The following is a 22,186-nucleotide window of genomic DNA, read 5'->3' on the forward strand; positions in this document are numbered from 1 at the left end:
AGCTTTTCTATTCGTTGTGTTTTTTCCTATCTGTCAACCACTTGTATGCTCCATTGTTTGCTTTTTCTCACATCATTTTCGGGAAAATGTTATTTAACAAGGATTCTGGTAAATGTAGCAGAAATGGCCAAGGAGCAGTTTGTAATCAGCACATTGCTAGTATAATCAAGAGGGCTTTAACCATTCAGGAAGGAACTTCCTGCCCTTTGTTTAATTAAAACAGCTTCTCTTGAAGATTAAAAAAAAAAGAAAGAAAAGAAAGGAAAACCTCTTTCCTGACTAGTATTTACACGAAGAACTGCCTGCATTAAAAAATCCACAGCCCATTAAGTGACATCATTAAGCCAACTACTTATTCCATCGTGTCAATGACCACGGTCACATGGAAGCAGGAGAAATATCTTCACCTCTCGAGTAGGGAGAGCAGCCAGTCCGATCACGAAGTGAGGCTTAGTCTCCGCACGCAGTGATAACAGCTTCTGGGAAATTTCCTCTGGACTGTGTATCTATCGAAATCAACAAGTTTGCGATTGATGGTGTCACATTTCTGACCAAGGCTTGATTCTCTTCCTCATACTCCAGCCAAAATCCTCCCCTGGTGCAATGAATTAAGAAGGCAAGGAAGGCAAGTTCCAGTTGGATGAACTTGACCCGTCATGTGTCCAGCAAACTGAGCCAATGACTAATGGCTCTGCCATATTAGCGCTGAGAGCGTTCTGCAGAGGCTGAAAAGGTCCCTTCCACTGCTGGTGTGTCTCCTCCTGTATCCCCACGTCAGGGCTCTCACACCTCACCAAACGAGACCCCCAGAAGTCACCCTGACTCTTTCTCCCTTACTTCACACAGCCAATCAAATTTAAGTTCTGCCAGCTCAGCTTTCTAAACATTTCTTCATTTATCTCTTCTTTTCATTCCTGCCCCTTCGATACTGCAGCTCTTTTCAGTTTTTACTTATACAATTCATTCTTTGCAGCTAATTAAGCTGAAGAAGCCTGGGAATAAAGTTTGAAACAAAGGTTAATGAAGTCTTGGCCTCGTAACAGCCACAAAGCTGGCACCATCTTACTTCAGGTCTTCATTCTATATCCAGTATGCAAGGATAACAGGCTCCGATGGTCTCACCCTTTCAAACCCACCATCACGCCTTCGGCGTTACTCCCTTACTGGAAATCCTCCACGGCTCACTCTGCTTTACAAGATGAAGTCTACTTCTCAACCTGGTTCTCTACAGCCTCTGACCACTGGACAGGCTCTGTCCACCCGCCTTCTCATCCTGCCCTGCCTCACGTTACATGCTTCCCTCACGTCTCATACACATCTCACGACTAACCCCTACTTGTAACTTACAGCCTAATCCAGTATCTCCTTCTTCAGACCTTTCCTTATTCACAGCTACCCCCAAACACACACACAGATCTCTGACTCCTGGAATGCCCTGTGCGTGTCTATTATGACACTTAGCACGTTGAAGTAATATTATTTTTCTATCACTCTGCTTTCTCTCTTGAAGGCAGAGTTTTGTATTCATCTTTATATCTCCATGCCCCAGCCGAGTATTCAGAAAACTCAGTGAATATTTAGTGACTGAATGCACGAATGTCAGAGAAGAAGCCACAATGATGTTAAAGTTTTGGCTGAAAGATAAGACTTTTCAGATAGAAAAGATGAATCTTTAATGAGAGATGCATTCTAATGGTGAAATTTAAAGAATCGTTGATGAGCAAGTGTTTTATAGCTAACAACTTTCCCTATCATGTGATTCTGAATTTTTTTTTTTCGTATTGCCAATTCCTGTCATACAGAAGACAGGGTTCTACACAGAGATTTATGTAAATAATATTGATAATTTCAGGTAATTGTAATATAAAGATTACATATTTAATTTGGGAGAGAAGGTCAAGGAAAACATTAAGAAATATAAAGAAGGTTCTTCTTTCTTAATTAAGGGCTATCTTTAAGAAATTGAAAAGAGGAAGTAATGAAGCTACATGTGAAAGAAGCATGAGCGTCCACAAAAGCAAAGGAAATTTCAACATTCTGGTGTTACCCCAAGTAGAGAGAGGAATGAGCGCAGAGTTAAAATATCTAACAACTAGACTATTCTTACAAGAGAAACTAGAAAGAAGAGAAGGGAAAAAATAGAAGCACAAGAAATATCAGAAACAAAACGGGAGTGACTAAAGGAAATTATTTTCTTTCTGTTTTATAGAAAAATAAATCCATATGTTCAAACAGAATAGTAGCAGCTGCTCTGTTGCATCTCTGAGAGTTCTGAGTGAATGGGGGTAGGGGTGGTGATTCTATGGCTTATTTCTTCTGTACTGGCATCAACTGGGATCTTCTCGACAGTGAGATATCCCATTCATTGTATCAGTTATCTATTGCTGTGTAACAAAATACCCAGAACTTAGTGGGTTATTGTTCATGATTCTCTGGTTGGCAACTTGGGCTGGGCTCAGCTGGGCAGGTCTTCTGCTGGTCTTACCTGGGGTCACTCATGAGGTTCCCAATCATCTGATGGATTGCTTGGGATGATTCCTGTAAGATGGCTTCACATGTCTGTCTGCCCTTCTCCATATGTTCTGTATCATTCTTAAGGAGACCAGCCCAGACTTCTTTACCTAGAGGTCTCAGGGAGCAAGCGTGACCGAGCTCCAATACGCAAGTGCATTTTGAGCCAACTTGTGTCGCGTGTGCTAATGTCCCTTGAGCCCAAGTAAGTCATATGGCCATGCCTCTGTTTCAGGGGAGGAGCTAACGTACCCTATCTCTTGATAGATAGCCACATTGCATATTGCACAGGGCATACACAGAGGAAGAGGAGGAATTTGTGATTGTTAAACAACCCTCTTCAAATACCTTCTAACTTATTTCTGAGGATCCTGCAGACTCTCAAGATGCCAGTGGAATTCATACCTGGCACTTCCAAAAGTTCAGTCTAGTGGAGGCTGCTGAAGGAATTCTTAACGAGCAAAGATCTCAGAGACCAGGGTGTTGTCCATGGATTGGAAGGTGTGTCCCACTCATTCCACACACGCACTCAGCATGTCACTCTGTGTTTAAAAATCATCCTGTTGGGCTTCCCTGGTGACGCAGTGGTTGAGAGTCCGCCTGCCGAGGCAGGGGACGCGGGTTCGTGCCCTGGTCCGCGAAGATCCCACGTGCCGCGGAGCGGCTGGGCCCGTGAGCCATGGCCGCTGAGCCTGCGCGTCCGGAGCCTGTGCTCCGCAACGGGAGAGGCCACGGCAGTGAGAGGCCCGCGTACCGCAAAAACAAACAAACAAACAAAAAAAAAAGTCATCCTGTTCCTGCAGCAATAAACCCAAACTCCTTGGTGTGGCATTCAAAGCCCTTCACTATTTTTCCCTCCCTGCCTGCGGTTTATTGCTTACTGTAAGCTGGCTTATTTGTATTTAGTAAGTACACAGTAAGCTAGTGTATTTGATACATAATGTCAAAGACAACAGAAGCTATTTCTTGCTCACTTATAAATATCAGGGGCAAAATACTGGCGGGGCAGCCCTCTCACAAAATTGTTATGGTCGCCAGGGTGATAGTCTCTGCCGTCGTCAAGCATGGCTTCCATAACCACGTGGGCGGTGTCCCCATCTGGAAGGGGACTAGAGCAGAGCAGAGCAGAGCCTACAGAGGAGGCTGAAGCCCAAACTCCGGGCTTGGAGTCGTGCACATCACTTCTGCTCAGCCCTATTAGACCTCGGTCACGTGGCTACCAAAATTCATCCTTGGTGCTCCCGTTGCAAATCACCCATTGCTTCCCCACAGCTTGGTGTCAAACGCTCTCCTCTCTTTTCTCCAACTGACAGGCTCCTATTTATTATTAAGATCTAGCTCTATTTTGTCACTTCCCCTGTGAAGCCATCCCCACCTGCAGAAAGGTACTCAGGCTTTGTACTTCTTCCCACTAGAGCACCAACAGTACTGATTAACCAGACTTGTTATTCAAAGTGCTGAATAGCTAGGCTTTGCTAGACTTCAGGGTCTCCTGGGTGGGAAGATGCAGTATTCACACTGGCATAGGGGTGCACAAGTCACTGTGTAGATACAGCACAGCGCAGAAGTGTTGAGTGAATGGAGGCATGGAGGGAGGCAGCTTCTGACTCAGGCCAATCATAAAAGCCACCTCCTGCAACATTCCCACCTAGAGGCATTCCAGAATATTCCATCACACTATGGGGTGACCAGAGAAGGGCCGCAACTACTGTTTCTGAGCATCATGGCCAAAAGGGTATGTAGCCCACCCTTTTTCTTCATGTTCTTTTATATTTGGGAGACCCTACGGCTCTTGCATAAAAGAGATGCTCTGTGATAGCCAAACCATAGCTCAGCAGTGAGCCTGAGGCCAGAGGACCACTCCACCTGTGCTTGTTCCCCCATCAAAAAGCAGCAAAGATGTGTGCCCTCACTGGCAATGAAACACAAATTAAAATATAGACACTTTTCTTCCCTACCATCTTAGGGAGTATTTTAAAAAATTTTTAATTTGCTGGAAAGGGTGATACTTCTTTCCTATCATCCTAACAAAGCTTTCAACACATTTTAATGCTTAACGCTCACCAAGATGTGTTGAGACAGGCGCTGTCGTCGTCTTCAGATGGAGTAGAAGCTGAGTAATGTACCTGGAAAACAAATTGGCAGAACATAGCAAAAAACATTACAATGTTCCTATCTTCTGCTCCAAGCTTCTAAGTCTAGAAATATATACTCAATAAACAAGGAAAGACATCAGCAAAACTTGAACACACACATGTTCATTATAACATTCTTTACTATGCAACAAAAAGGTACAACTTAAATGCATAGTTTTAAAACGCATAAGCTTTAAAAAATTAAAAATACACAGAAATTATAAATAACATGAGTCCAGACTGATATAAACAATTGATTGAATACATATATAATTGGGAGAGAAGAGGCAAATCTCCCATGGAGAAGAACTCCAAGTGATTTATGTAGCTACTCCATTTTCAAGAGGGTGAAGCATAACTGCCCGCTCCTGAAGTGTGAGCTGTGCCAGTGGCTGCCTTCCAAAGATGACAACGTGGTAAGGGAGGGGTAACTTTACAGGGGAGACGCTGACAAACACGACTTCAGGTGCTTCACTTTGGCCAGGTGACCAAAGTGAGCACAATAGCGATCATTATGTTGACAGTGTGTGCCCTTGACATGATAGAATGAGGATGGTGCTTTACTGATGTGGTCTTCCTCCGAAACCCACGACCCCAGTCTAGCCATGAGAAAAACTATCAGACAAATCCCAACAGAGGGATGTTCTGTAAGATTCGTGGCCAGTACTCCTCAAAACTGTCAAGATTGTCAAAAGCAAAGAACGTCTGAGACTGTCATAGCCAAGGGAAGCCTAAGGAAACATGACAAATAAATGTAATGTAACTGTAATGTATCAACATATACACACTATATAAAAAATATATATACATAATGTTTAACCGAATCACTTTGCTGTACACCTGAAACTAACACAATGTTGTAAATCAACTATACTTCAATTTTTAAAAAAATAATAAATAAATGTAATGTGGTATCTTGAAACAGAAAAGGGACAGCAGGTAAAAACTAACAAAATCTGATAAAGTACAGACTTTAGTTAATAAGAATGTGTCAGTATTGGTTCATTAATTGTAACAACTGTACCAGCCTAATGTAAGATGTTCAAAATAGGGAAAATTAGGTGCAGGGTATATGGGAACTTTACGTACTATCTTCCCAATTTTTCTATAAACCTAAGACTGTTCTAAGAAATAAAGTCTATCTTTTAAAATGTATTTAAAATACACAGGATGGAATATAATTAATATGCAGTGTAATAGGTGGGCTACAAATCAAGGTCGCACCTCTTTCAAGATTCAAATGCCGTGGCTCCTAGTGTCCATTGGGTAGCCGTGAAATTACCGTTTCCTCCCTTATTTTCCCTTCGTTAGAAACAAAACCTGGGGAAATCACAGATGGCCATGGTGGCTGAGTGGTCCTGCTGCAGCCACAAGGCATCACTGCTGGCAGGGGCCGGTCCCAGAGCCCAGCTCCATCCTGACCATTGGCAGAAACACAGCATTGTCCCAGGCACCACCACTAGCAGCCCAGTGGTCCCTGGATACTGCCGATTTCTGTGCCGTTGCTCAAATTTCAGGGAAAAGGGGGGTGTGCTCAGGCCAAATAACGCTGACAATAAGGGTAATGACGAGAGTGAACATTTACTGAGCGCCAGGCACTGTCTTAAGCCCTTGGCATGTAATAATTCATTTAATCCTAACAGCCATCCTAAGGAAAGTCCTATTTTATTGCAAGCCCATGGTGACATTGACAGTTTCTTAAAAATTAAATATATACTTATATGATTTGGTCCAGCAATCCCACTCCTAGTTACTTACCCAAAAGAAATGAAAACATTTATACCAAAACCTGTACGTGAACGCCTATAACAACATTAGTCATAGTGCAGAGAGACCGGAAACAACCCAGGTGCCCTTCAACGGGAGAACGAACAGACAAAGAGAAGGACCTCCATACAGTGGGGTACGTACCACTCAGCAATGTAAAGAAATCGACTACTGATCCACACAACACGATTTCACTTACTGCACGCCCGTGACGTGGTTTGACATGTCGCTCTGTCCTCTGAGTTTCCCATGAACATGCTCTTAGATTTATTGTTGAGATTTTGAGGAGATTCAAGTTCACTTAGGTGACGAAACTACTTCATAAGTTCTTCCACCAGAAGGCAGTCTGGCAGACTCTCTTGTGGCGTGACCCGCTATGGGTGACCAGTGCCTGGGTACATTAGTTCACTAAGGATTTGCAAAATGATGATATTCTAATTCTGATATCACTTTTGGAATATTTCTACAAAGAGAAAATTCCCCTCATCAGCTATTTGATTAACCAGAGGTACAAGACAGATGGTTAATTCTTTCCCTGTGAGTTAGTCCCTAACCTCCTCCAATGGTAAGGAATGAAGGGTTTTTTTAATTATCACTATGGACTCATAATTTTTTTTTTTTTTCGCGCAGGCTCAGCGGCCATGGCTCACGGGCCCAGCCGCTCCGCGGCACGTGGGATCTTCCCGGACCGGGGCACCTGCATCGGCAGGCGGACTCTCAACCACTGCACCACCAGGGAAGCCCTGGACTCATAAATTTGAATATACTTATTCTTATAGATGTTCAAATGGTCTGGTATTTGGCTAGAAGGAACCTTTTCAAGTTTTCTCCTGGGTCTTTTGGACATGACCTTAGTGTTTACTTTTTTCAATTGAGAAGTAATCAACATGTAACATTATATTAGTTTCAGGTGTACAAACATCATGATTCGATACTTGTAAATATTGTGAAATGGTCACCACAATAAGTCCAGTCTTGGTAGTTTTGATAAATTCCTTCCTTTGGTTAAGACAAGATGTCCCCAGCTCATCCTGTGGAGTTCCTATCCCAGAACTGGGTTCAGTCATTTCTGCAAAGAGCTCTTATTCCTTTTAGTGGGAAACTAGTCAGAGACCACAATCTGGGTGCTAAAAGTCAAGTTTAATTTCTTAATATGCCACAGGTTTCAAAACCTTGACGTGGTCTGGGCCCCCTGGTGCATTTAAATGACCCTACACCCACCGCTACACACACACACACACACACACACACACACACACACACACACACACATAAAGCGAGTTCCTGGTCCCTTTCAAAGGATCAAGTGCATCTGCCTGTCTGTCTCAGAGGTCTGACCACAGTCAGTCTACTGCTCCTCTACAGCCACAGGTCTGGATAGAAGAATATTCCAGGTGGGTGGGCTCACTTCCAAAAGCAGGAAGAGGCAGTTAGGATTCTTTTCCACAGAAGGAATAGAGAGGAGATTGGTGAGTTTTCCAAACATCCACGCTGGTAAAAGCAGGCTTGCTCCAGCCCACACATCATTAACTTCTGGTAAATTAAATTCTCTAGACCAGGAGCTGGGACACCCTGCTTCCTGCCTATGCAGAGCTGGCAACAAACTCAGAGAAGAGCACAGGCTCGTGAAGCTTTGTAAAACCCCTGAAAAGGGGCTTGAGGATGTAACGTATTTTCCCAAAGAGTCCGCGAAATGCCCCTAACGTAGACAGAAAATGCAATTCCCAGCTGCAACTGCAAAGAGTTTCCTTCTGAGTTCCAGCTGGAAGAGTGAAAGGGCAGTGGCAGCCCTAGTGAACCTCCTGGGATTTTCTGATGCTGAAGAAGACGTTGTGCCTGAAACTGTCCGTGCGTCTCTCTCTCTCTCTTTAGTCTGAAATTTCAAAATGCTCAGGAGAACTTAAAATGGGAAGTTCCCGTAGCTCTTTGGGTCAGAAATGGGAATGCGCTGGGGGTGAGTAACAACTCTCAACCTTCTGATCTCTGGGACGTGAGAGTCAGGGGATTGTGAAAAGACAGCAACAGGGAAAGTATCAGCATTCTGACCACAGTGTGGGACAAAGGCCATGGTTGGACCCAAGGCCCCACTAAGTGAGCACTGATGTTAGCTTAGGGGGCAGTGACTCACCAGCTTGTGACGAGCACAGGCGATTCTCAAGCCAACACGGTTCTCTTTTACTCATCAGGCTGAACTTTGAAATCTGTCCAAGGTGACACTGAAGTGGTGGAGAAACACGGCACTGCAGAGAGTTGAGGAAGCGTTGCTTTCTGTCCCGGGCTGTTTGCTCAGTTGGCAACAGGTACCTTCAGTGACTGACACTCTGTGTGGTTAAGTAACAAGCAAACAAGAACATTTCAGTGGCTGTGGCGAAACACAAGGATGAACTAACCCCGCAAACACACAGAAAGGTGGGAAAGGAAAAGAAAAGCATATCCGGTTGTGGTTTGGGCCTGAACGGGTTCTGTGACGTCCAGAACTGGATCCTCTTTGCAGCCAAAGAAAATGAGCGGCAGGGCAGGGTTTGGAGCATTCACTCAAGGGACAGCTGAAAGCTGTGGCAGTGTTTAATCTGAAGAGATGGCTTAGGTGGGAGTTTAGACTTATTCAAACATTTGAAGAGCAGGGACCCACGTGAAATGCAGAAGGGAAGTTGTAGCTTCCTGAATTTTGTAACCATTAGAACTCTCAGAAATGGAAGTGGCTGTCTGGAGGATAAAGCATTTCTGTTGGGGAGTGTGTTTTAGCAGAAGCTGGACAAACATTGTGATGACTGTAAATTCAACCACAACTGAAGTCAGAATTGGGAATCCTGCCTGTGCTTCCTGGATGCCAGGCATCAGACTACGGCCTTTTAGTATATAAATCCTCACAGCCTGGGTTTCACTATTACTCCATGTTACCGAAGAAGAAACTGAGGGTCAGAGAGGCTACGTAATCTGCCTAAAGTTGCCCAAACGTTATGTGCCTGTATTCAAACATCATATACTCTCCATCATGCTAAATGAGGCATCAATCTCTAAGCCCTTAAGGAAGAATGGGTATTATTTTAAAATGTTATAAAAATTCTACATTGCTAGAGCCATGAATGAAATTCTCTCAAGTATAAACACTAATGATTCCCCAAGCATCTGATGGCATGCCGACGGACCTCTCTGCTGAAAATCCATTGGTTTCAAGGTTTTAACAAAAGGAAATACATCAAGGGCACCTTTCAGAAACTTCTATTAGGAAACCCAGAAGTTAAACTTGTATTATTCATACCATAAAATCAATGCAACATGATTTCCTAAACTAGTGATCTGTATGTTTTTGATGTTGCTACACTTGTTTTATTTTGTAACCATGCTATATCTACATCGTTCATTCTCAAAATATGGTCTAGCGACCCTTGGGTATCCTCGAGATCCCTTTAGAGAGTCCTCAAGGTCAAAGCTATTTTCACACAAATACAAGTATATTGTTTGCCTTTTTCACCCCATTATCTCATTCCTATCTCTTGGCGATTTTGTTTCCAGAGGTTACACAACTTATGACTGCACACAGATTGAATGAAGAAGCAGGTACAAGAATCCAAAAGTGTTCTAATTAAAGCGATTTTCAAAATCATAAGGCCGCTTTTTGCAGAAATTTTTTTGGTTTTTGGAAAATAGTTATTTTCACAAAAAGATATTTATGCCAACATGTAATTGTTTCATTACTATTATTCTAAGTAAATTAATAAATAGATACGTTTAAATGTCTCAGGTTTGGCTTGTAGTACCATGAATATCAATGGATGCAACCACCGCGAACAAGAGCTCTCGGGTCCTCAATACATTTTTAAGAGCATAAAATACATGACATGTGTTTTTTGCACAGGCTCCGGAGGCGCAGGCTCAGCGGCCACGGCTCACGGGCCCAGCCGCTCCGCGGCACGTGGGATCTTCCCGGACCGGGGCACGAACCCGCGTCCCCTGCATCGGCAGGCGGACTCTCAACCGCTGCGCCACCAGGGAAGCTCTGACATGTGTTTAAGAAGTAAATATCAGTTTAATGAATGACAATTTGCCTTACTTTGATCTGAACTTCACATACCACAATGATGTGTACCTGTCCTCTACTTCAAACTGTTGATACCCACCCTGTGGTCATCCCCCAATGGTGTCCAGGACTCTGAAGTCTCCCATCCTCCCAGAGAGGGTTCAGCCAAGGCACCCAACAGACTGGCAGCCCAAAGAACAGACCTGACCTAGTAACTGCACTTGGAATCTCCAGTTTCACAGATGACACTAACTTTTGAAGGTTTATTACTTGAGCATTTATCTCCCTTATCTCATCGTACCTCTCCACAACTCGGACTTTTTGGCCATCAGAAGAATATGTCATTTTAACCACCAAGTTGCTGAATCACTGATATTTCTTGCTGTCCTATCTACCGTGGTCCAAAACTATGAAGGGTCTGAGATTTTGCCCTCTTTGCAAGCTAACAGTTTAGCCTGACACACTTTCAAGGATACTGACAGAAGACAGGCGACTCCCGGGTCAGGAACAAAGGACTTTATTACTCATGGGAATGGAGTAGTCAGAGTGCCATTTGGGCCCCTCCTCTCAGCCCTCGTTCCTACGGGGCGATGGAAAGAGGCCCAGCTGTTGCCTGCAGGCACCTGAGTTGAGTTACAGAAGAGGAATGCTGAGCTTGGGGAACCCAAACCTTTCATAATGGGCAGTAAACCTCCCTGCCCTTTGCCCCAGAAGAAGACATTATCTTATTATGTCGGAGAGTAAATAAACCTGTCCTTTGCTCCAGGGGACACCACTCAATCTTCAGCTCCTTGTACTATGTAAACGTCCCTGAATAGACAGCACCAGGCAAAAGCAGTTAGTGCCTCTGCAGGCAAGCTAGAGAGAAACACAGAGACCCTGGAGAACTGTCTCCAAACAGCCACTGCTTCCATTTATACACAGTATCTAATCCTTGATCCAAATGTGCATTATTTTCTTTTTTTTGATGCTTGATAGTTGAGAGAATATTTAGCATTAAATCCTGGCCAACTTTTTTCCAATCTTTTGAACAGGCCATAAGTCCTTCCCCTCCATCTATTTAAGTATGATCATCCTTTGGAAGAGTTTCCTGAGATTTTTCCCCTTCCACCGAATCCAAGGTAGATGTTTGGACACTCTCTCTATGCCTACAATAAAACTCAGAAACAAATTCATGCAGACATCAAAGTAAGAAGGGGTAGAGGTGAGGGTGGGGAATTGTAAAGTAAATACCAAAAGAAAATCTCGTTCTAGAGGGTTTTGGAAGCTATGGATAAAACGCTTTGTCAGAATGTACAAGCTCTTACTTTCGCATAAAGGAACTTTTTCCTAAACCAACAAAATAGGATGTTCAACCAAAATTCACTTTTTTAAATCTACTTAAATTTCTGAAACCACATCCAAGAAACTATCAACAACAATTTCTTCTAGAAAGAACAAGTCTGGTCAGAAGAGGAAGGAGAGCCTCACTTCATTTCATTCTATAGTTTAACTTTTATGATGCAGATAATTTAACATTTTTATATAGCGTTTGCTGTATTGCCCCCTTTGTGTAGGCACCTGGCCAAAGATTCCTCAAACTAAAGCTGTCCTTTGTCTGCACCTTGAGCCAGCAACCTGCTCTGCATTATCTACCGTGACCCACAGCAGTCGACATCAAGAATATCTAATGTGAAAAACCCTTAACACAACCAATCCACTGGAGCAAGCCTGCCACTCAAAGTAGGTGAGAAATTTTTCAAACCAGTTTGTCCTGGGTACTCTTCTCAAACAGTCTTGAAAATGCTGACAGACCTCACCAATACCAGGGGTATGAAAGTTAAAAATACTGGACAAAAGTCTTTGTAGTCAGGACAGATGTATCAACACTGTGAATTTCAAATGACCTTTTAGAGAGAATTCTGATAGTCCTTGAAGGTTAAAGGAGAAATTTCCCACCAAAGTCTGGGCTTGTCCGTCACTGTCATCTCCTATAAATTGGTAGCACACCATAGCGGAAAAAACCTGAGACTGGGGAGTCAGTAACATTTGGGTTTACAACCAAAATTCGTCATTAACCAGCTGTGTGGCCTTGGGCAGGTGACTTAACCTCTCTGAGTTTCAGTTACTCATCTGAAAAATGGGGATGAGGACACCTAGCTCCATTTGATGGCTGTAAGTAAGTAGAGAGCGTTCAGCAAGATGTCACTGTGTTGACGCAGGTGGGAATCACAACTTGTTGTCCCCAGTGCGTCACGCTGAGTCGCCAGCTCATGATGACAGTCTGTGCCCCAAATCAGAGCGGGATGCACACAGCACGGGCCCTGGAGAAACGCCGCCCATGCTCAAAGCCTGACTCCACCGTCTCTAGTTGGGGACCCCGGGTACATTCAGAACTGCTCCCTGCTTTAGTTCCCTGCCGGCAAGTGAGCAGAAAACCGGCCTCCCGGAGGGAGATGGGAGCTGTCTGCCAGTTAGCACTAAATAATTGCTCAGATAACACTGGTAACTTGTATTATTGGAAGGGCAAGTCTGGGAGTTGAGCAGAATCATGCCCCAGACCTGAAATGTGAAGCCGGGCAGGAAATGCAGATGTCCATCTAGACACAGAGGGTCTCAAGAGTACAGGCACTTAGAGGAATTCTCTGAGAAGAGACCTCTGCCAGCACGGAGCGGCCGAACTCCAAAGTCTCCCGTGTCTTTCGTGTGCGGGAAAGTAAACTGGTTGTCCTTCCAGCAGCCTTTTCGGAGCCCTGTCTCTGGCCCCCACTTTATAGAGCAGGCACTGCTCCGTCGAAGTTGTTAGACGCTTTTCAAACTACAGCCGTAGAAGGGCTTGGTGATGGGCGGAAGCCCTTTGGGAGACACTAAATGTAAATAGAATCTTCCACGCTAATTATACAGTAGACCTTTGCCTTTCCCGAGGCCCACAGACCCGGAGACTGATGACAACAGAAACAGCTCTTGAGTAGACGACGTGCTTTTCAAGCATCACATTTCTTCCAGGGTCGTGTTTCCTTTGCAGATCTTCAATCTGCTCGCTAACTGTAATTTAAATTTTAAGAAACATTTATCACATTGGATGTGGCCATTTTTGTCAAGGAAACACACCTTTTCAACTCATAGGCCCACTGAATGCACGGTGGGCCTGTAGCCAGGCTGCCTGGGTTGATACCAGCTGTACTTACGGGTGGAGGGACAGCGGGCTTGTGAGCCAGTGTCTTTCTGCCTCGTGGGCTGCGTCCCAACATAAAATAACAGCCCCTCCTTCCTAGGCATGTCTTGAGGCTCAGAGCACATAGATCTGTGGTCAGAGACCCCCCCGCCCCATTACCCTCCCGTTTAAAACCCGCACCTCAGTGAAAGCTTTCTTTGCTTGCCATGTGACGTGCATCTTCATGGTTACTCCCAACCAACGGTAAGACAAAGATAATGTAAATCTGCACAACTCATCATAGAACTAAGACCACTTGTTGGAATATCTGGTATGTTCCAGGTGCTCACATTATTATTTCTAATCTCTACAGCCCGGCTCGAAGATTATTATTATCTTCATTGCATAGAAAAGGCAATTGAGGTGCAGAAAGATGAATCACCTGCCAAAGGTCGGCCAGCCAGGAACAGTGGACGCAGGGCTGCCCCACTCTGAGCCCCATCCCCCGCGGTCAGGCCCCGTGGTCTTTCCCTAAACCTGCAGGGAACATGTGCTTCGGGGCAGACCCCAGCAGGCACCTGTGCCACGAAGATGCCCTGACACACAGAGGCCTGGGTCCGGAGGAGGCTTGTCTCTTAAAGCACCATTTACTTTTCCTTCTTCACAATTCACCAGTGATGCAGAGGGCAGAGATTCTCATCCTCTGGACCCATAGGATTTGTTACCTCAGTAGCTGGTGTCATGCGTAATATGTCACACCTGTCAGGGTGAATTCCACAAGGTCACACCATTCGGGATGAGGGGTAGACTTCCTGGGGGAAAGGGACAATTCCATAGGCCAAGGGTCAGCAAGAGAAGAAGAAGGCCTGAGATTTGGCTTCGAGAAATAGGTACTAACAAATAGAACAAACGTAAGCAGATTTCATAGAGAACGGAAAAGTCAAAGGTTTCGGTGGGTCAGATTGCCAGGAGCTTATTAAAAATACAAAGGATTAAATTCAGGGCACCTCTACATCAGCCCTATTCTGTACGTGCTCCAAATCAGTGATTTTTACCAATGGGACCAAGAATAAAGAATTCCCTCTACGTGGAACCCTAAGTCTCTCCTCGCCCCCTGCTGAGGAGACGGACCTCTGCTCACCCATCTGAGTTCTCACCTTCCCGTGAGAAGACCATTCTCGGTGCCAAAGGAAATCTATTTTATTGTTACTTTCTCCTGGTCTCACTTTCCTGGGATTAACCATTATGCATTTGCTATTTCCTCACATCCCTGTGCAAGGCCATGCTTTTCTATTCAGTGCAACTTCACTTTTTCCAATGTCCATCACAATCTACTACATTATTTCACCACCCACTTTTTTAAAAAAAATACGCGTTTATTGGCGAAAAGCAAGGATTATTCTATCTCAATCACCGTCACACACCTAGAGCTGGTGGAGTGGTATGCGTGTGTTGGATAAATGAACGAAAAATCAAATGAGTCAAAACCACACGGGGTCCTCTTAAACGTTAACAGCCAAGGAGAAGGCAAATTTCAACACCGTGTGGAGCAGACTCGGGCCTTGGGGGTTAATTCTTTTTCTCCATTTGTTGCACTAAAATAGAAGGAATAAAGGCGGATTTGGGTTTCCCACTCTCCCATGTTTTTTCACTCACCGCTTCCCAAAGAGAGTTTTTGGTGGAGAATTAGGATATTCAGGGTCAATAATCACAGTGTAACCCATCTCAGAACAGAAGTAGATCAATTGATGTCTACACCCTGGGGGGCACCATACGAAACACAAAGCAAACGACGGCTTCAAGTAAAGCTATCATAGGTACCGCCTGCTGGGTTGGTTAAGATTGTTGTCGGGCCATAAGCAGCAGTGTGCACATGACCTTCCCAGGGGCTCCTGGGTCTGTGCTGTGCTTCAGCCCAGGCTCTGCATGGCTTTGGCTGCAGAGGGCTGCGTCAGCACTGGAGAGAGACCTGGGAAGGGCGACAGTGAGCCTGAATTTTGAAAACTCATCACTAGATGGCATCACTGATTTGTCAAGTCACACAAGGAACTGGTTTTTCTGTGTTCTTAACTAATTAATGAGATGCCCTGGGATTTTTCGGTGCAGTATTTTCCTTAGTGGTTGGTAACTTGTTGTGACCATTTCTTTGAGTGTAATTTTATAATCAGCAACATGAAATCCTGAAGCAGATGCATGAGAGTCCTGTGAGAGTCCTGGGTGCCACATGTGATCTCCACGTGTGAGCTGGCCAAGAAACGGCTCTCTGTGAACCATGGTTCTCAAATTTCTACACAGTCCACTTTCATGGGCAGACGTCAAAGAAAAAAGATGGAGATCAGAAGGGTGTACGCAAACCAAAGAGTACACAAAATTCAATTCAGAATAATACCGTACACGGTTCAGAATTTGCGACATTGCCAGTGTCATTTGTGCCATATCGTGACAACAGGGAAACGTCAAGTTTCAGTTGGGTCACAATAGGGTGTGTGAGATATTGTTTCTGTCGTGATTTCTCCTCCTGCCGACGGACCTTTCCTGGATGGAGAATTTCAAGTGCATGAAGACAAGTCCTGAGTCTCTAGTGGCCCATCAGACTTGGTCTCTCTAATTTACTTTGGGTGCTAAGAATGGTACTCTTCAAACAAACATCCAGCCAAAACTATCTACTACTCTTCAAGTCTCGTGCATGAGCCTGAACAACTCCCAAGCTAAAAACAATCATTGCTAGCATTTACTGAGCACCTACTGCATGCCTGGTCATGTGTCGAGCCCTCCACCGGCATGTCTCATCCTACAAGAGGCCTTTGAAGGAGGTACTGTTAAGATCACACTCATTGCATGGCAAAAGGAGAGGCTTCTTTAGGTCGTGTTCCTAGTAGCAGTAGATCAGGGTTCAAATCCAGACCTAATTAACCACTACATTATTCCAGCCCCCCAAGACCAGTGAACTGCCAAGAAAAAAACTTTTTAAACTCTTCACGGAATTTTCCTGTAACTCAACAGGGGCTCGTGGGCAACGCTGATCTTGGAGATTTTCTGCAGTCCGCCTCCTATGTGGCCTCCAACGGGCCCAATCATGTGGCTCCTTTATACAAGACTGCTATGGCACTTTGGATAAGCTGTTTCCATAGGGTCGGAATGTGGAATATTTACCACTGGGTATGAAGCCTTTTACACATGTGGATCACGTTAAGCCAACATGATATCTTGGATGTAAGAAACTGGGCTTAAGTAATGAAGTGTCTTACGTCTATATATTTTCTATTTTCTATATATTTATATTATTTAGATATATAATATGTTACATACTTATATGTATAACATACAGCACTTTTTCAAAATACGTTATCTTCTCCCTGGGTTCTCAGAACAGAGCTGTGAGCTAGAAGAGAGGCACTATTATCCCTTTATCATATGCAAGTTAATAGCTCTGTGCAGGGCCAGCCTTGCTGATGGGCAACCGATGTAGTCACACAGGGCTCCACACTCTGAGGTCTCAGAAATTGAGGATTAATTAATTACCCGTTAAAATTCTTTCCAGTTTGGTCTTTGAATTTGTGTTTTGTCAGGGAAGTCCGATAGGAGGATGGGACACGTCGGGGGGTTAGCGTCACCTGCAGTCCCACGCCTGCTGCCTCCTGGCCTCCAACTTTTTGGCCATATGCTCCCGGCTGCCACCGCCCGTCCCACCCGCCGAGGCCTGGACACAGGCCTGGAAAGGGCCAGGCTGGGATGCACGCACCAGGCACCCTGTCGCACGGCGGGGCCCTGGGGGTCTGTGAGTGTCTGTACTCACCCTCGAGCTGTCCCTGTGCTTAAGGGGGTGAGATCCTAAACAGAAAATACAAACCACGACGGCAGGTGGGCCGAGACGCGGCAGGGAAGATTTTTTCCCCACTTTTAGAACAAGTCCACAGTTTCATACCGCACCGGACCTTGCAAATTATGCACCTAGCCCTGGTTCTGTGAGTCGCTCAAGGTTCCAAAATCAGTGCAGACCCATGAGGGGCTCCTACCATGCTTTCCACCGAGTCAGACTGGCAAGGAGCCCGTGTCTTACGAAAGAGTTCGGTAAGTTTCTGCAAGCAGCAGTCTCCCTTGGGGGTGTTTAAAAACCAGATTCCGAGAATAAAAATGCATTTGTGGGGCTTCCCTGGTGGCGCAGTGGTTAAGAACCCGCCTGCCAATGCAGGGGACACGGGTTCGAGCCCTGGTCCGGGAAGATCTCACATGCCACGGAGCAACTAAGCCCGTGCACCACAACTACTGAGCCTGCACTCTAGAGCCCGCGAGCCACAACTACCGAGCCCATGTGCCACAACTGCTGAAGCCTGCGCGCCTAGAGCCCGTGCTCCACAACAAGAGAAGCCACCGCAGTGAGAAGCCCGCGCACCACAATGAAGAGTAGCCACCGCTCGCTGCAACTAGAGAAAGCCCGCGTGCAGCAACAAAGACCCAACGCAGCCAAAAATAAATAAATAAATTTAAAAACTTTTTAAAAATGCATTTGTGCACACCTAGGAAGGATGTTCTGCAGGGCAGGGATCTTTGTCTATTTCGATCCATATCCCAAATGCCCACATCAGGACCCGGCATGTAGTTGGTGCTCAAAAAAATATTTGTTGAATAAATGAATGAGTGACTGTTCAGAAACCCTTCTCTAGAGAGGTGTTATCCGGAAGGCAGGGCCTGTGTCTTGTTTCCTCTTCCCCTCTGAGCAAAGGACAAGGCCGAGCTCTGTAAGGGAGCCAAGTTCATTCTGGCTCATGGATCAGTAGTTACCTGGTGGAACGGGCAAAAGTCAACAGGCCATTGTTTCATCCAGGGAAGTCTTTACGTGTTTCTGCCCCCGTGACAGCCACCAGGGCCCCCAAATAATGCCATGAGCATTGCTCTAATGTCCACTGATGAATGACCCGAATGACCACAAAGTACATATGTGGCCAGGGTGAACCCTCCCCAGGAAGGAACGTGAAGGTCTGGGTCTTTCCTCAGCCTCTGTCTGGCCAAGTTCCATTTGCCTTGGGTGTGGGACTCGGGGGCCAGGCACACCCAGCCGCACGAGGCCTCAGAGAAGAGCATCTCGGGCAGGGAGGCAGGCAGTTGCCGTGGTGAGCCGTGGTACTTCCAGCCTGCACATCTCACAGATTCACAGAATGTGGATGCGGCTCTCATAAAGGGCTGACCACAGAGCCTCAGAGGCCTGTGTCCTCTGCCCGGGTTACCTGAAACGCCGTGCCCAGGAGTCCGTGATGCACAGAGAGTTTCAGTAAGAATGCCTGGTGGGCAAGCTCCCCGTCCAGGTCCTTATTAAGTATATTATTTCTACTGGAGCATATTCAGTTACATAGAACTGTCAGACTAAAGCCTTAACTATGTAGCACCCAACTCCATGAAGTGTATTTCTCCATGACTGGGGGAACGACGTTGCTTACTCTAGGAAAGAGATGTTAAGCAGCCATGTTAATGTCTTTAAAAACTTATTTTTTTATTTTTAAAATACTTTTATTGTAGTATAGTTGATTTACAATGTTTAAAACCTTAACTGTTTTTAAAATGAGAAAATTGCCAATCACCTATTCTCCATATTCACAGAGGGCAAAACAGAAGGAAATAGATTAGCAGTTTTGAACGGAGGTTTTGAGTAGATGGATTGGAGGCTTTTTAATGTAAAGATGACTAATATACAAAACAGCTCCCAAGAACATGTATAACACCTCCCTCACCAGAGAGATAAGACAAGGTACTTGTATATTCATTCAACAAGCATTATGATAAGCCCCAAACAAGTACATAACACTAAGCTAGGTGCTAGGACAGACATAAAAGAAATGCAGAACAGGGGCTAATGGGAGAGATGGAATTCACACATGACACAGCAATCTCACATACATTCAACATACATGTAAGTGCCTTCCAGGCGAAAGAAATAGATTCGAGTTTGGAGAGCAGGTTATAAAACTGAATCAGAGTTCTGCTTTTAGGAAGAAGGTGGACCAGAAATCCTGAAACCCTTCTGCTACAAAATCTGAAAATGTTAGATAAAATTCAATATTTTAAGTGAATGGATGAGCTTGCAAGAAACTGAGGAAGCTCTCATAAGAATGAAGCAGAAGCACAAGTTCAGGGAGACAAGCCAACATTGACTTTGTGGCTGATCCAGAGACGTTTATCACCCACGGTCATTTAGCCTCTGTTTAGCCTCGCTTAGGGACAGAGGAGACAAGACTTCTGCACCATTTGAAAGGGAGTCAAGTCAATGAACACCCCCTATAACCTAAAGACACACACACACGCACACGCACACGCACATTGCCCAGACCCAGGAAAAGACTAGGTCCCCAGGAAAGGGTGAAGTAAGAAGAAAAAAACTCTACCTCCTGGGAGCATAGAACAAAGGATAGGTCTATTTCTGCTTTGGCTCTGGGAAAAGGTTTTTAAATCCTCCTTGAGTATTCCTAGCCACTGACCAGCCTTCATGTCAGCCTGGAAAGCCACGAGTGGAGACTTTTGATTTAAAGTGGACATGATTGACAATGTCTTCACTGCCAGGAAGAAGCAAATGCAAATCCCTCCTGAAAATAAGTATACTCGAACCAACGAGGCCTTAAATAATTCCCATAGTAAAATGACAAATAGCAAGGGCTCACATTAAAAAATTATAAACGCACATGGAAGCAAGACACCATAAGCAAGAATGAGCAAAAAGAAGAAACAACAGGGAGCTCTCCAAAAGGACTTTGGCATTGCAGTGAACAAAAAATATAATTACTATAAGCAAAATTTGAAGAGTGAATACCATATTAGACACAATCGAAGAGAAAATTGGAACCTGGAAGATAGTTCTAATATACATACCCTAGAGGGACAGAAAATGAGAAGAAGAAAACATTAAAGAAAGGCATAGTGACATAGAGTGAGAGGGACCAACATACATTCAATCAGGGTTTAAAAGCAAATATAACAGAAGTAGGGATGAGGCACTATTGGAAAAGGTAAGTCTGAGAATTTCCAGAATTGATGTGTATTCAATAAGTCCAACAAATCCCAGAGTAACCTTTAAATGCATGCCTTTTGAAACCTTATAGTAAACTTCAACATTACAAAAACTAAAAGATCTTTTAAGAAGTGAGAGAGAAAAGACAGATTATCTGCTGAGGAATGAAAATAAAATGAATAGCTATTTCTCAACAGCAAAAGTGGAAGTTAGAAAACCGTATTAATAACAATATAAATACTACAAGAAAATGAATATCAACCTAGAATCGCCTGAAAGAAACTATCTTTTAAGAAAAAGAGAAAAATGGGGACATTTTCAAAAAAGAAAAAAAAAAAGTGAGAATGTTTAACGTAACAGATCCTCAAAAAGAAATTCTTAAAAAACAGGCTTTAAGAAAAAGGATATGATGACAGAGAGAAGGCCTGAGATACAAGAAAGTTCAGTGAGTAGACAAAGGGTAGGGAAAGCGTGTGGGAAATCTAAACTATAGACTATACGAACCGCTATACTGTTTTAACATGTGAAGTTCAAAGTGATTGGACAGCATTAGTACGGGAACTGGGAGTAAAGAGACTGGTGTTAAAGCATCAGGATTCTTTGATTTGGGAAGAAAAGAAAATTATTACTTAACTTTGGGTTTTGTAAACTATTCACGTTAAATCATCAAGGGCAACCAATGAAAGAACCAATAACTTATCAATGGAGGGGGAAAAAATGAATGACAAACATGCCCTACTTCACATGGTTGAGACTCAGAAACACAATTTTATGCCAAACCAAGTTCACACAGTAGAAGTTGATTTATATAAAGTTAAAAAAATTAGCAAAACTAAGCAATATCCTTGTTTAGGGATTCATAAAACGTTGGTAAAATTATTTTTGAAGAAGGCAAAGAAGTGATCAGGATCATAATTAGCTCTGGGAAAGGAATGTAGGAAAGGTATTTGCTAAAATGCTTATTTCTTAACTTGGGGTAATGCATATATGCTCTTCTGTTAGTTTTGATGTTAAGTGTGAGTGTTATTATTATTTGAAACGCACATAGGCATTATAGGTATTGTTCTAAACTCTGAAGTGGGTTTACACTTAAATTAGCTTGCGATTGCTGAGAAACACACCAAAACTCAGTGGTTTTAAACAAGAATCATTTATAACCGCCATGCATCTGCAGATTCTCTGGGGCTCAGCTAATCTAGGCTGGCTTGACAAGGGACAAAGAAATGGGCTCTGTTGCTTGGAGGAACTATAAAGTCAGATGGCAGAAGTTATGAATAAAGAGAGAAGTGAAAACTTGAGGTCAGTGATATATCATATCACAGCTCTGAGGGGATTCGTTCAATAAACCAACACATTTTTTCCCCTTTTTATTGTGGTAAAATACACATAACCTAAAAAGTACCATCTTAACCATTTTTAAGTGTACAGTCTTGTTATTAAGTATATTTACATTATTGTGCAACCATCTCCAGGACCCCTTTCATCTTGAAAACCGGAACTCTTTACCCATTAGGCAGTAATTCTTCATTCTTTCATTCCTCCAGCCCCAGGAGACCACCATCCTACTTTCTGTTTTTATGAATTTTATGATTCCATAAGTGGAATCACATGGCATTTTTCTT

The sequence above is a fragment of the Monodon monoceros genome, unplaced genomic scaffold (assembly GCF_005190385.1).
Source record: "Monodon monoceros isolate NGI ecotype Baffin Bay Population unplaced genomic scaffold, NGI_Narwhal_1 Super_Scaffold_21, whole genome shotgun sequence".
In the NCBI taxonomy this organism is placed as follows: Eukaryota; Metazoa; Chordata; class Mammalia; order Artiodactyla; family Monodontidae; genus Monodon; species Monodon monoceros.